The sequence below is a fragment of the Stigmatopora nigra genome, chromosome 20 (genome assembly GCF_051989575.1).
Source record: "Stigmatopora nigra isolate UIUO_SnigA chromosome 20, RoL_Snig_1.1, whole genome shotgun sequence".
Taxonomy (NCBI): Eukaryota; Metazoa; Chordata; class Actinopteri; order Syngnathiformes; family Syngnathidae; genus Stigmatopora; species Stigmatopora nigra.
The window spans coordinates 1,508,587-1,524,751 of NC_135527.1; the positions used below are offsets into that span (position 1 = coordinate 1,508,587).

The window sequence follows — 16,165 nt, forward strand, 5'->3', positions numbered from 1 at the left end:
GTTGGAGACCCATACCACCCTGGACACGGCCTGTTCCAGTTGCTTCCATCTGGCAGACGCTACAGGTCCTACAAAGCACAGACAAACAGGCTCAAGGACAGCTTCTTCCCAACTGCCATCAGGTCTCTGAACCTGCAGCAACACGTGACGTGACGACTACACATATCCCTACTATGAAATTAAGTCAAGTCGAATTGAAGAAACAGGAAGGTCGTTTGGTGCAGATCTACCTTCCACAGGATGACTGAGGGAGGGTAAGTATAAAGACTGAGAGGTAAGTGATCCATCTTATTCTTGTTGGCATCGGTGAGGCAACTTGTAGTCGCCGGAAAATGGCGCTCAAGGCGGAGAGCTAACAAGTATGAATATGTCATAAATAAATGTCATAAATGTGTCTGGCCTGGGAAGACGAACTTGTGGAGAAGCACTATACAATTTCGTCATACGCTGCTGAGGGTATGATGACTACTAGGCTTTTTGTCAAGTCAATGATGACGACAATGCCTATGTCTGATTTTTTTTCATTTTTCATCAAATACACATACACAAGGCTGCCACAGGGGTTCTGTGACAGCCCTACAATATTCTCACAAGAGATCGCAGCATGCATCAGTCAACATGAACATAAAGACACCACACAGATCCTAGTATATGTAGACGATATACTGGTAGCCAGTCCCACAGAAGAGGAGAATAAAGAAGAATCCATCAGATTATTCAAGCATCTAGAGCGAACTGGCAACAAGGCGTCACTGACAAAACTGCAGTGCTGCCAGGAGTCAGTCACCTTCCTGGGACATCGGGTCTCACAGGAAGGAAGACAGCTAACAGATGGAAGACGAGAAGCTATCCAACAATGTCCGAAACCGCAGACAAAAAAGCAAATGATGGCCTTCTTAGGCCTAACTAACTACTGTCGGAGCTGGATTCCAAATTATGCAGAGCTAACTCAGCCACTGCTAAGCATGATTTATGCTACTGAGATGACAATGAGGGATCCAGTAACATGGACTGAAGAAGGGAATCGAACATTCCTAGAAGTGAAACAGCAAATTTTGGAATCAGGAGTCCTAGCACTTCCTGACTACGAGAAACCATTCACCCAAACGGTGACTTGCAAAGAGACTTTCATGACATCAGTGTTATTACAACCATATTGAACAAAGATGAGACCAGTAGCGTTCTACTCAAAACGACTGGACCCAGTTGCAGCTGCTCTACCTTCGTGTGTACGAGCAGTGTGTGCAGCAGCGTTAGCCGTCCAGATGACAGCTGAACTTGTGCTGTTCCATCCACTCACACTCCTAGTCCCCCATGAAGTGGATCTACTGATAACACAAACTAAAATGTCATTTCTGTCACCAGCAAGACACCTAGCCATAACAGCTACACTGTTATCGCAACCCCATCTCACCATCAAGCGATGCAATACCTTGAACCCAGCAACGCTGATACCAACTGAAGAAGACGGAGATCCACACCAATGTGATGAAAGGACCAGCGAAAGCTGTAAACCTAGACCAGATCTTAAAGACACTCCTATTCCAGACAGCACCTATGTATATGTAGATGGATCAGCATCCAAATCAGAACAAGGAAAAAATCAAGTAGGATTCGCAGTCGTCACAGACAACGAAGTCTTATGTGCAGAAAAACTGCCATCTAATCTCTCAGCTCAAGCTGCAGAAATTATAGCGTTAACAAAAGCATGCACATTGTTTAAAAGTAAAAAGGTCACAATTTATACAGACAGCCAATACGCACACTCAACTCTACATGTATTTGCTGCACAATGGAAGAGGAGAGGGATGAAAACATCTACAGGCAAATCAGTAGAACATGCTGAACTGCTAAAACAAATGCTTAATGCAGTACTACTTCCCAGCCATATAGCTGTATGCAAATGTAAGGCACATACTAGAGGCAACGACAGAATTAGTAAAGGGAATGCCAGAGCAGATACAGCAGCTAAAGAAGCAGCACAAACATTTACTGCACAGTACACACAACAACAAAAGAATGAGTCAATCCCAAAAACAGTATTAATTGATATGCAAAACATTGCACCACAAAAAGAAAAAGAGGCATGGATAGATGAAGGTGCAGAACAGTCTGCCGATGGTCTATACCAGGGGTGTCCAAACTTTTTGCAAAGAGGGCCAGATTTGGTAAGGTGAAAATGTGTGCGGGCCGACTTTTAGCCTGACATTCTTTGAACCATTAACATTAAATGCAAATTAACTTTTTGGGATTTTTTTTAATTACAAATGGCATACTTTTACTTTTACATTTTTTTTTACATTTAGGTTTTTACCGAAATCACAAACCACAAAAAATTAAGAAAACTATCAAGGATACCTAAGTTCATGTGAAACATCACATATTATTCACTATTATATGCTCACTGTAGGAACAGTGCTGAAAACAAAACAATGATCACTGCATATTCAAACTGTGATTTTGACCATCACAAAAAAAATAATGAACTGAGATTTAAGAATTTATTCAACTCAGAGGACTTAACAAATATCTTGCCTGCACTAATGTGAAGGGTGATACTGGGATCTTGACTGCAGTATGTAGTCCAGGTCTTCATCGCACGCTAACGAGAAAAAGTCAAACTCAGTTCCTTTTGCCTCTAACTGTCTCTTAATATCTAATGAAACGTCTTCAATTCTCCGTGCCACAGTATTACGAGCCAGGCAAATATTGGCAAACTCTTGCTTCTTCGCGGGACAAATTTTCTCAACCATTTTCATTACACAGTCTTTAATAAATTCACCGTCACTGAAAGGTTTGCAGTGCTTTGCAATTAGCGTTGCCACTTCGTAGCTTGCCTTTGTGGCATTTTCATTTGACTCACGGGCTCTTGTGAAAAAGCTTTGCTGTGCCGTTAAAACAGCTTCCAGTTGCTTCACTTTTTCACCGCGTTCGTTCCCAGTTAGCTTGTCGTAGCTAGCATGTTTCGTCTGGTAGTGCCTCTTAATGTTGAATTCCTTGAAAACAGCCACAGTCTCTTGGCAAATTAGGCAGACACAGTTGTTTCGTATTTCAGTGAAAAAATACTCAAATTTCCACTTCTCCTGGATGCGGCGGCCCTCCCGGTCAACTTTCCTTTTTTTGTTTACATGTTAGAAATGAGCTGGGCTGAAACAATGACGCAAGGGTCACGGCGGCCAGAGTGCGGCCACAGGGCTACTGCCATCTTCTGGTGAAGTGAAAAATAGCTTTTTGTACACATTTATTTTATACTGTGGTCAACAGTGCTGGCGGGCCGTGTATTATTGATTTCATGATAGAGGCCGGGGGCCGGTCAAAATTTGTCCTCGGGCCTTATTTGGCCCGCGGGCCGGACTTTGGACATGCCTGGTCTATACACAACAAAAGGCCTACCATGCTTACCAAAGAATTTATTCCAAATGGTAGCAAAACTGAGCCATGGGAAATCTCATGTCTCAACAGGGGGGATGATGGACATGGTACAGCGTGTGTTCCATGTGCCAACAGGTCTAAATACCTACTTTAAAATTTTTTGTAGGAACTGCTTAATTTGTTGCAGACATAACGTGCAAGGTAACCTCAGACCCAAACGGGGCCAATGCCCAAAAGGTACGTACCCTTTTGAAATTATACACATGGATTTTATTGAATTATCCAAAAGCAACCACTATAAATACTGCTTAGTCTTGATTGACTCATTCTCTAAATGGACTGAGATAGTCCCAGCCAGATCACCAGATGCATTAACGGTGGCGAAAGCCATCTGTAAACACATAATCCCAGAACATGGGATCCCCAGAATTATCTGGAGCGATAATGGCGCTCATTTTGTTAACAGCATAGTCCAACAAATGGCAAACCATCTAGGAATAAGTTTAAAAAACCACTGCTCATACCATCCGCAGAGTGCAGGACTGGTAGAGAGAACGAATGGTACGATAAAATTAAGACTTAAGAAAACCATGGAAGAAACAAAAAAGCCATGGCCAGAATGCCTACCAATTGTTAAAACTTATATGCGGATAGTACCAACTAGCTCGGGATTAACACCTTTCGAAATAGTTCATGGAAGACCATTCCAACTCCCCCTATGGGAAGGTGAACCATGGCAAGAAGCAAAGGGCGAGGCGGATCCACTCACAGAGTGGATGGTAAAGATGTTTAGAGAGAAACTCGTCCAAGATACATGTAAGCTGCCATTATCCCCTTTGTCCCCCTTGCAGGAGGTGGTGAAGCCGGGTGACCAAATCCTGATCCGAGCCATAAAAAGGAAATCCTGGTCTTCTGCGCGCTGGGAAGGTCCGTTTGTGGTCCAACTCACCACCCCTACAGGGGTAAAGATTGCTGAGAGGTCTACGTGGATTCACCAATCTCAGGTCAAGGTGGTTCGAAACATAGGGGACTGTGAGTAGACTGCAAGCCGGACGGTATCAAAACCCTTGTCCGTGGAACATCATCAGACGTCTGCTCACCTGCCCCAAACGCCCCCCGTTTTAACTTTGACATTTCGTAGACTTTGCATTCCCGCGCAGAAACCAAAATGAAAGCTGTCGCCACCCTCATCACAGCGACTCTACTATCAGCCGCAACTTGGGCGTGGCTGGATGCCCTGCCCACTGAGACTCGAGCAGGAAATCGAGATGGTCCCATGCTACTGTCGCAAAAAAGAGTGAAGTGGTATGAAAAGAACAATCCAAAAAATCATTTTGAAGAAAATATGTGGTATAATTTCATGGTATTTCAGAAGAAACAAACTGGTGTGAAAGAAAGTAGTTATGTGTGCAGCCGTATGCCTTATTCCGCAGGTACCCCACCAGTGTATCCCAAGGCAATCGACCCTTATACCTATGACACCTACACACCTCTATGGTATCCCGACATACTGAGATCACGGTACCTAGAAGGTGTATTAAGATCTGTGGTTCTCGAGGTTGATGCCACTGTACCACCTTTAACAGGTAGAAAATTCACAAAGCTTTTGAACTATAATTGGACAGATCTAGTCATGTTAAACAACATCCCATACCCACGTAATTTTAAGGCAGTGTGTTTCGCTAGTAATATGACATTCTGGGGTAGGTCCAGACCAGTAGGAGAAGTCCCCATGAAGTACTGCAGTCAGGTAATTACCCCATGCACGCGAAACACCACTAACAAAGATCAGTTCAATGCCACAGGAGCGCCCCCAGGTGCCACCTGCAGGGACTATTACACTCTCCCTGATGTAATGGGCACTGATCCCCAAGAGGATGGGTATTGGATGTGTGGGTATACAGTATATTTGGGTTTGCCCACAGCATGGAATGGTCGCTGTGCAATGGTGCAGATGGTTCAAAATGCATTCCTTTTAAGGGGAGTAAAAATATCAGAAAGACATAAGAGATTTACACCTGTACAATTTAAACCACATGACTCAATTTGGGGTAGTGATGTCCCTGATGATCACAAATTATGGTCCACCTCCGAGAAAGTCATACTGTCACTACTTCCACAGATTGGAGTGGGTAATGTTATGCTCCGTGTAGAAACATTGAATTATCGGATGGGACTGTTTATTAACCAAACTATCAAGGCTCTACAGGGCATAGCAGATGAATTACGAGCCCTTAGAGAAATGGAGCTCCAAGACCGTATGGTCTTGGATTTGATAACAGCCAAGGATGGAGGTGTGTGCGCCATAGTCGGAGAACACTGTTGTACTTTCATCCCAGATGAAACCGGTGACGAAGGTAACATTACTCATGCAATAGCGGAAATGAAAGCCTTGGCCAACGCCATGGCCCAGGATCACTCAGCCATAGGTGCATCACTTTGGTCATGGTTAATATCCGGGTCGTGGTTCGCGATTCTGCTAAAAATTTTAACACCATTACTTGCAATTATGTTACTCTTCTGTATTTTTTCAATGTGTATAATTCCTTGTATGAAAACTGTGGTTCGAAATACTATCCAGCATACGCTGGTAGCTTACAGCGACATACAGTATCACCGCATGACATGCCGCAATGAAGATTCTCCCACCATTTTGAAATACGAGGAGTAACGGTATGTTGAGTCATCCGGGAAATTGTACACGTTTTAACTTCAAAACTGTGTTCGCTCATAAAGAGGGACACAGAGGGATTTTCTTATATAACCTTATAACTACCTCACGTTTTTTCACCTGTGCCTTCACAAATGATTTTATTATTTTCTTATATAACCTTAGAACTACCTCACGTTTTTCACCTGTGCCTTCACAAATTATTTTATTGTTTTCTTATAGCTACCTCACGTTTTTCACAAGTGCCTTCACATATGACTTTATTGTTTTCCATACTCTTTGATAAGTAACTGTTAATGATGTTTATATTCTAGTGCCTTAGTAGGAGGGATATAAATTGATGTTAAATGAAAATTCTTTCAAAGTTACTAAAGGGGGGAAATGTGAAGTATGAATGTATTTTATGCTTATTATTATGATGTATTTTAGTTTACATAGTGTAGTCACTGGAATAGAATTTTGCACCATCTAGTGGTGACTCTCGTCACTACCTCTTTTAGTTAGTGGGGTGCTATCTCTTTCAAACCCCCATTCCTTTGTGTATTTCCACGCCTTACGTTTGTCTGTGTCACATGATCCTGTGCTAATAAAACCAGGTTGTTTGTAGGGAGTCGCCAGGAATTCCAAACGGTCATTCAGGAAGATAGACTATCTTTCTGCTCTGGCTACACTGGCGTCCTCCTTCATATGAAGTGGTTTAAATTCTCATCACGACTGGCTGTGTGTTTCCTCTGCTCCGATATTATTGAATGTATATGGTCTTAAACCTGACAGCGGTGTTACGGCATTTGATAAGTGCTTGTGTCTCTTTGGTCATCCAGGGTTTTTGATTTGGAAAAACTCGTATCCGTTTGTTTGTAGTGACGTTGTCAATGCCGTTTCTGATGTAGGAGAGTACATTTTCTGTATAGTCGAGGAGGTCGTTGTGTTCAAAAAGTTTCCAGTTGGTGCGGGAAAAGCAGTCCTGCAGTTTAGAAAGAGCGTTCTCGGGCCAAGTTTTTATTGACTTTATGGACTTTCTGGAACCAATTCATTTCGTAAGTATAGGTATGACTGTACTCTTGTCGTATTTTATTTTGAAATCTGAGTTAGGTGTTCTAGGTCAATGTATATTTTCACAAAAAGCATCTTTCTCAGGTATTTTTGCCTAGATATTTATTTTTTGGGGGTGAAATTTACCAGTGAATAAGACTAAAGAAAAGAGTAGAAATCACTCATTTCCTGATTAAAGAGTTTACTCCTGGTAGTGGTAAATTCTGTATTATTACAGACACTCCCCTACTTACGAACGAACATTCAACTTACGAACAATGGTAGATACGAACATGTATGCAAATTGCGTTTGTCGAAAAATGTCCGTAAACTTGATTGTGTTTTGCATGCCTTTTTCCGAGTAGTGGTTCTTTCCGCCGCTAATACCGCCGCCTGCGCTGTGAGAGCTCAGCTCACCCAGCATCCACCTTCCACTGTCCAGTTCGTCGCAGTGCGGAAGTTGCAGAAGTGACGTAGCTCCTGTGCGCAAAGAACCTTTACCATTTTTATCATTAAATATCTCGTGCATCCATTATTCAATATGGTTGGTGAAAAGCGAAAGGCTTCTAGTGAGGGAGATGCAAGGAAGAGGCAAGCCATTTCGTTTCAAACTAAAGTGGCAATAATAAAGAAGCTCGATGCGTGTGAGAAAGTGGTGAGTGTTTCACGGGAAAACACCTTGAATCGTTCGACCGTCAGTACCGTTTATTAACAGTAAGATTGAGAAGCAGGACCGAAATATTGAATGTTGCACAAAGGGTGCAAATCAATTGAATGATGCCATACAGTGCTACCGCATCATTTATGATGAAAAAAATGAAGAAAACTGCGCAATCGTCATTAGATAGCTTCTTTCGACCAGTTTCTAGTAAATCTCTCTCTCCATCTTTCCAATGTATGTATAAAGCACTATGTATTCTCTCCATTTTATTAAATGTTTTTTTAGTACAAACCAATTACTTATAAAAGCCTTAAACTTACAAATGCACTTATATAAACCTTCAATATACTTATATAGGCCTTAAATAAATAATACAAAACATAGCACTGAATCAACTTCAATTTGAACATTTTCAAATTATGAACAATTTCAACTTATGAACAAGCGCTCGGAACCTAACTCGTTCGTAAGTAGGGGAGCGTCTGTATAGCCATAGCACAAAGTACTATGTGGGACTTGAAAGATTATTAGAAATCTTTAAAAATGCTGTCAAAGAATGAGTTGATAAGAAAACTATAGCTCCACCTGTGTGGTCACCTGGGATGGGCTACAGCACCCCGTGACCCTAATTGGGATAAAGCGGTTCAGAAAATGAATAAATGAAAAAGATTACACACAACTGAGGCTAAAATAGAAAGCGAACTAAAAGGATGACATTTTGTTCGCTTTAAGTAAAGAGACAAGACTTGAAGGCGTCGTAGTTTTGCTCGAATTGTGCATTTTGCGTGCATTTTGCGTACATTTTGTGTACATTTTGCAAAATTTGAGTCTGTTAATTCCGCACAACGCCGAAATGTTTGCTATTTGGCTATGTCGAAGAGAAATAGAAAAAAAACCTTCATATTTAGTCGTTGAGGAGTCACTTCATCATAGGAATTTGTAGAAAAAAAGGGATTCTTCTCAAATTCTCATTTTTAAAAAAAGGAAAATTCAACTCACCTGACATTTTCGGGCTTGGTGTTTGCATGCTGATCGTTCGCTAGCAGCTTAACTAGGCTAGGCTTAGCTTAGCTAAGGACGCCAAAAAACATCAACGTGTATCCAAACAACTCGAGATCAAAACGATTATACGCGTGTGCTCATGTGTATTTCACCCACGTTTTATTGGATTAGTCATACAGTTAAGGAGTGATAATAAGAAAAAAGCAAATCGCTTTCCATTAGGACAGCGTGTGCCGCTCCAGAGCAAACGGACAAATCGGCGAGTGGTGATGACGTCATATTCAAGCTGCGAAGATTTTGAAAAAAAACAAACAACAATATTTAATACGGAAAATTATGTGAATTATTAACCTTTTCTCCAAAGGTAAAATTATAACCAAATTATTTTTTTAGTTATTTGTTTTTGAAAATTCATCAGTCAATATAACCAACACAATGACTAATTCATTTCATTTATAAATGCCATTAGTGTATAAATTCTGTTAAAATATATAGAGACACATGTCAAAGTATTTGCCAGGTTCAACCGTATTAAAATTAAATTCATTTTCATGTATATAAAAAACTAATTTATGATGTGGGTATCGGGATGAATTATGTGGCTTTTGGTTATTCATATTATCTGATTAATATTAAAACAGTTTTTCATATTCATAAGAGTAATCAGTTGTTAGACTTAGAGTTTCAGCACCTGACTCCAATTCCTTAACTCTGTTTTATCCCCTCTAATAATGGAGCGTGTTCAGCATCGGAGGTGTTACGGACGCGCCACGTAGCGTGGCGCACCCGGGAGAAACTTTACCCAGATGTGGTGACGCGGGAGGAAAGGAGGCCGTTCTGTTTGCATTTGATTCCTTGGTTTAATTACTTGACAAAAACTTATAAAACAACAGGGGCGGCGTGGCGTCAAGTGACGTGAGCATGAACAATGAGTTGATCTGACGACAACAAACACAAACCATAATCCTTAAGTAACCCAGGAAAACATAATCACGTAATTGCACACAGTTGAAACTGAAAATGCCATCAAGCCAGGAGGGGCAAACGACCACTCCTGAAAGGAGGAGACAAACCAGGGTTGAGCGAGTTAATCCACAGATGATTTATTCCTGACAAATTGATCCATACAGAGCTCCGGGTCTCCCTCCCATAGAATAAACCCGCTGAGTGTCGCTGTCCCCAGCGGAGGATGAGAAACACATCGCCCAGACCCTCATTTGCCCAGTTATGGTAGTACAAAAATGCATCTGTTGTACCCCTGAATTTACGGGGTAGCAGTATTTCGCCTTTAAAAGACGGGTGAAATAATCAGACAGGTCCTTTGTTGTATTTCAAATCAACTTCAGTTATATCAAAGCAATTCAAACAAAACATAATATACAATAACACTCAAATATATACCTAGTAACATATTAACAACCCGTTATAATCCAAACAATGTACTTGTTGCAAAAACGATTATAACTTATGAGTATAGAAACTTGTTACCTTTTGTTCCGGCCGTCATATACTGCATAACTATTATGCTACCGTTATAACGGCGGCCGAAAGTAGCCTGCTGTAAACAATGCACCCGAGACTCGCACATTCACGCACACACATAAAAAAGTAAACAACCAGCGGCCGAAGGTAGCTTGCTGTAAACAATACCCGAGACTTGCACATTTACGCGCACACATAAAAAAGTAAACAACCAGCGGCCGAAGGTAGCTTGCTGTAAACAATACCCGAGACTCGCACATTTACGCGCACACATGAAAAAGTAAACAACCAGCGGCCGAAGGTAGCTTGCTGTAAACAATACCCGGGACTCGCACATTCACGCACACACATAAAAAAAGTAAACAACCATCACTAAGCATTACGTTCTTTCTCACATGCTACCTATTGCCTCTTGCACATCTCACACTCAATCGATATTCAAAACAAAGCAACATACCTTTAAAAGACGGGTGAAATAATCAGTCAGGTCCTTTGTTGTATTTCAAATCAACTTAGAGAAATGTCTGAATAGCCCGTTTTTATACTATACCCAGGTTTATGACCATTAGGTAATCGCTGCGTGTTTTGAGCGTGCCCATTACGTCATCGCTGCTTGTTTTACGCGTGCCCATTACGTCATCGCTGCGTGTTTTACGCATGCTAAGCGGCATGAGTCCCTTTTAAACTTAACACCTGCACTCATTTATAACATCACCTACTTCACCCTGTCACACATCCATTCGCTGATTAACAATGAGATGCGGACTGGTCCACGACTGCTGGCTGAGGTATTTTCTTCGGACTTCACACTCTCCATCCTCGAATCCACATCATTCAGACCCATGTCTCTGCTTGTCCTTTGAAGTCCAGACCATCTGTCCAGCTCCTTGTCTTCTCTGTCCTTTGAAGTCCCCACCATCTGTGTTCCTATCAGCGTGAATTCAACCTCAAAAGAATTTCAGACAGAGCCTTTTGTTCATTGTAATTAGGTTAAGAACAAGAGTTTAATCCTACAGTAGTAATAGCAAAATGAAACAGCTACAATAAAATGAATGAGTAAAATATGCCACATGAAACTGAGTTGATGTTTTTACGGCGGCCCGTGAACAAACCCGAGTTTGACACCCTTTGGCTACATGCTTGAGTGACATAACACTTACTTGCATGCTGTAAATTGAAAATTAAAAAATAGAGATGTAGATGCAATAAACAACAACTAGAGCTGCGCTCAAACAACGGTGTTGCAAACAAGTTGCGGCCCAAGGGCCAAATCGGGCCCGCTGCCACTCCATGGTGCAGCCTGTGAAAGTACTTCATATTTAATGCTGAAATTGAAGTGTAGCTTATGAATACATTGAATATTAACTATCATCAGAGATCATCACTACATCACTCCGCACAGACATTGAGGTATGGTCCTCCAAGGCAAGAGCGCTTCAACTCATAGAACTACTAGTACCATCAGAGGAGGGGATCGCGATCACCTTCGAGCGCAAGAAGTCCGAATACTTGAATCTGGCAGCCGAGTGCCAGAAAATTGTCTGGAAATGCACCATCTACCCAGTTGGCCTAAAGCTACGTTGGGCTTCTCCCACTGTTTTTAATCCCAACATTCATTCATTCATTTTACGATATGCTAAATCTTGTATAGGGGATGCTGGAGCCTATCCCAGCTGCCTTCGGGCCTAAGGCGAGGAACACCCTGATTCAGTGGCCAGCCAATTGCAGAGCATGAGTAGAAAAACAACCATTCACGCTCACACTCATACCTAGGAGCAATTTAGAGCATCCAATTAGACTATACCTCTATTTCAATCTCATTAATCCCCCAAATAATAATGAACCTGATACTGAATAAAAGATAATGCTTTCATTAATGCCTGCCCTTTGGCAAAAGCATTTTAACTAAATTAAAATCTAAAACATAAAAGAGAATGTTTACCATGAAAAGGCTCCCAAATAGATTTGACTATTTTTAAGGAGCTACATCACCAGTGAATAAACTTTTCTGACCAATAGTTCTATACTTTTAAAAATGCACTTATAAACAGTTTTCAACTCATGTTGCTGTTGACGAGAATACTGCAGTAGTAAGTACTGCATTGTGACGAAATGAATTTATGGCGCCCTCAGTTTTGAAGCTGAGCCTGCAAAAACCAAAACATGGCCTCTAATTAAAGAGGAGCCAGACTTCCCTCAAGAACAAAGGGAGAAGAGCAACTTCCATACAAAAAGGAGGAAGTTCATTTCACCTGGTCACCAGGTGAGTCCGTGAAAAATGATTATCTGGGCTTGGCCAGCGTAGGGGTGTAGCCTGCGAATGCCTCAGCATGGCCCCAAATTAAAGAGGAGGAGGAGCCAGAGTGCTTTCAAAAATTCCCGTTTACACTTTTTAATGTGTAATTTCGATCCACACGATTCAAATACAAAAATACCTTTAGAAAGGAGCTCACTGCGGGATCAAGCTAGTATGTCAATTAACTTGAATCTCAAGTCAATTCTTCCCATAGAAATGAACAAAATAAAAAATTAATCAATTTCCATCCTAAAGAAAACACCAACATTTGTTGTTATTTACTACCGACTCACAATTGGGAACCATCTGGTATGCTCATATCTAAAATTGGTCTCGTATCTTAAGGCAAAAAAATGCTCAGAATTTTCCTCGTATCTAAAATTTCTCGTATGTTGGAACACTTGTATGTCAAGGTATTACTCTATAAGAAAATTGGGTGTCGTTGAAGATTTTATTTCACAATTCTATCCGAAATAGTAGAGCCTAAATGAGGAAATTACCAAGTAAATAATCAATAATGTGTTTTGAAGATATATGGAAAATATATCTTCACAGTTGAAGACATGCCTAAGAAATTTGAAAAAATTCAGTTTTTGTCAATTGAAATTTCTAGCAAATCCAAAAAGAATATTGAGTGTCATTCACGTATGATACATTCTAATAATAATTGATATATTGAATCTAAGATCTAAGAAGCATTTGTAGAAATATGCTGTGAAAGACAATGCATTTGCTGTAAATAAATAAAAAAAGTAGTACAATCTCCTTATACTTTTGTCATATTATAAGATGGATCACGTATTTAACCCGATTTAATGTGTAATCCTTTCAGGTAGTTCCAATAAAGCTCTCATTTTAGTGAAAAATACTTTTTGGGTCTTTTTGTTGACAAAATCAGCCTTCCAAATTCAAATGTGACAAAAAAAAAAGAGAAGCGTTATTTGCTGAGATTTAAAATTAAGGAAGATGAATAAATTAATTTGAACAATTTGACAAATGTATATATATAAGATTGTTTTCTTTCGACAGGTGTGAAAATACGGTAACTTCATGTCTGAAAATAACGGTAAATTGTTTTTATCTTTTTGATGTTGAAGGGGATGATTGGTAGAAATTTAAATAGATTTTTATTTTATGTGTAACTATTGGAAAAACATTGAGTAAGAAAGTTTTATAGATGTTAGACAATCTACAAAGGTAATGTAATTGTAAATGTTTGCATAAAAACACAAGATTGGGGTATTATTCATTGGATTGGATTGGATAACTTTATTCATCCCGTATTCGGGAAATTACATTGTGGCAGTAGCAAGAGGGTGATTAGACAGAACTGCAAACCAAAAGCACAAAGTACATAGCAAATCAAAGTAAATGGAATCATCAAATCATTAAAACATAAAAGCAGCAAAAACACAAAACGAACAAGAGTGGACAGAGCTACCGTGGCCGCCAGCTGCCGCTTAAACAGCGCCATTTTGGTTGCGGTAACTGAATCGGACTCAAACTGACGTTGTAAAGTTGGACAAAAACTGGAACCACACACAGGAACCCCACAGAACAGCAAAGCAAAAACACTAAGTACAAAGCAAATCAAAGTAAATGTAATCATCAAATCATTAAAACATAAAAGCAGCAAAACACAAAACGATCAAGAGTGGACAGAGCTACCGTGGCCGCCGGCTGCCGCTTAAACAGCGCCATTTTGGTTGCGGTAACTGAATCGGACTCAAAAAGACCTTGTAAAGTTGGACAAAAACTGGAACCACACACAGGAAGTCTTCCACGAGATGGGGAACTTCTGCAGACTGTGACCGAGGTGGAGAATATGCAGAGTCGCTTTTGCAAGCTTATTCGCACAGTTACTCAATAGTCTGAAGCTGGAAAAAATAGCAGCAGGGCAGAACACCTCGACTCCGTTGCTGGTAGGGGCCGACAGCTCTTCCATCCCATCCCACGATGGAATGGTTGGTCAGAAGCGTTGCCTCTTCTCCCAGCACTTTTGTCCAGTTCCAGACCTTCGGCGGTACCGAGGTGTTGCTCCTTCTGCTGCGTATAGTAACAGATAGTTCCATGTGTGTCACAGCGTAGGCATGGCTGGCTGGTCCCCCAAAACAAAAAAGAAGTGGTCGAAAGATGCCAGGCTAACAGAACAAGGAAAGCTGTAAAAACATCAAAGTAAAAAGTATAAAGTACAAAGTAAAGTAAAAAGGAATGTATTAGGAAATATTAAAATGTCATTTAAAAAAAGAAAGAAGGGGTGTAAAACATGAAAAACATAAGAGTCTGACACCCTTGGTGCAGAGCTACTGCCACAGGCTCCCACTTGAACGGCGCCATCTTGGCCATCTTATTACTATTACAGAGAAAGAGAGGTATGTTTTTGTGCAGCAGGCTGGAGAGGTGGTTTTTAAACTCCTGTGAAACATTCTGGCAGTATTGTATTTGTATTTATTTTTAGCTTTTTTTTTTTAGGTTACACGGCCATTCTATTGTTTTGGAATCAAGTTTACCTTGTTATGTTCACTTGTTAGAAGTAAGTATAGTTTCTATTTGGAGGAAGCCAGTCTAGCTATTTATTACAGTACGATAATACCTTGACATACGAGTGTCCATATGTTTGAAGATTTGTGGGAAAAAAGTGAGACACATTGTGTTGGAATCGCTGCTTTTTGCCTATAAGCTTCGAAATGTTGTGTGTGTCATTTGTTGACAAAAAAAGTTTAATCAGTATTTATAAGTTCTATTCAAATGTTCTATTTGGATATTGATCTATGATGCATGTTGCTGTCCAGGTTTACCCAACAGCCTAACATATTTTTACAATACTTCAATATTGTTTGCCTTCACTGAATCCCCTTATGAATATGAAAAAATGTTTTAATATTAATTGGATAATATGAATAACTAAAAGCCTCATCATTAATCCCGATACTCTCATCATAAATTAGTTTTATATACATGAAAATGAATTTAATTTTAATACTGTTAAACCTGGCAAATACTTTGACATGTGTCTCTATACATTTTAACAGTTTATACCCTAATGGCATTTATAAATGAAATGATTTAGTCATTATGTTGGTTGTATTGACTGATGAATTTTCAAAAACAAATAACTAAAAAAAATTGGTTATAATTTTACCTTTGGAGAAAAGGTTAATAATTCATTTTTTTTAAATTAAATGTTCCTTTCTCTTTATTTTGTTTGTTTTGAGGCAAATTCTTCCGCAGTGGCTCCTTAGCCGGTAACCGGTCAAATAGCCTCTATGGCCATATATGTCTATTTCGCCGGTAAGAAGTAAGAAACTACGGCTACGGAGCCACGGCCTAAATCCCTGTTCACCTAATGTTAAAATCTATCACTTGGCAATAACACATCAAATTTCAATAGGATTGTTTGAATGGTTTAGAAAATTCCCTATTCACTCAATGTTAAATAATAGGTTACCGGCTAAATAGCCTGTGGGACTACAGTGATAATTTTACAATTGGCACACTGCGAGTCCCAGGGATTCGCTTGTCTGAAAACTGTGCGTCCCAGGAAACTTGTCACGAGTCCCAACATACTACGGATGCAAATAAAACATAAACAACGATATATAAACATTCAGATTTAATTTATTTATTATATGGTTTAGGGTTAGGGTTT

The 16,165-nt window shown here is 40.1% G+C and overlaps 1 long non-coding RNA gene across 1 annotated transcript; it reads right to left on the reverse strand.

Moving 5' to 3' along the window:
- Positions 1-13,765: 13,765 nt before the first annotated feature.
- On the reverse strand, positions 13,766-15,955 carry LOC144213478 (uncharacterized). The gene is made up of 2 exons (XR_013329981.1): positions 15,659-15,955; positions 13,766-14,675 (listed from the first exon to the last, which is right to left on the reverse strand). It is a non-coding gene; the product is annotated as an uncharacterized LOC144213478 (long non-coding RNA).
- Between the last annotated feature and the right edge of the window lie 210 nt (positions 15,956-16,165).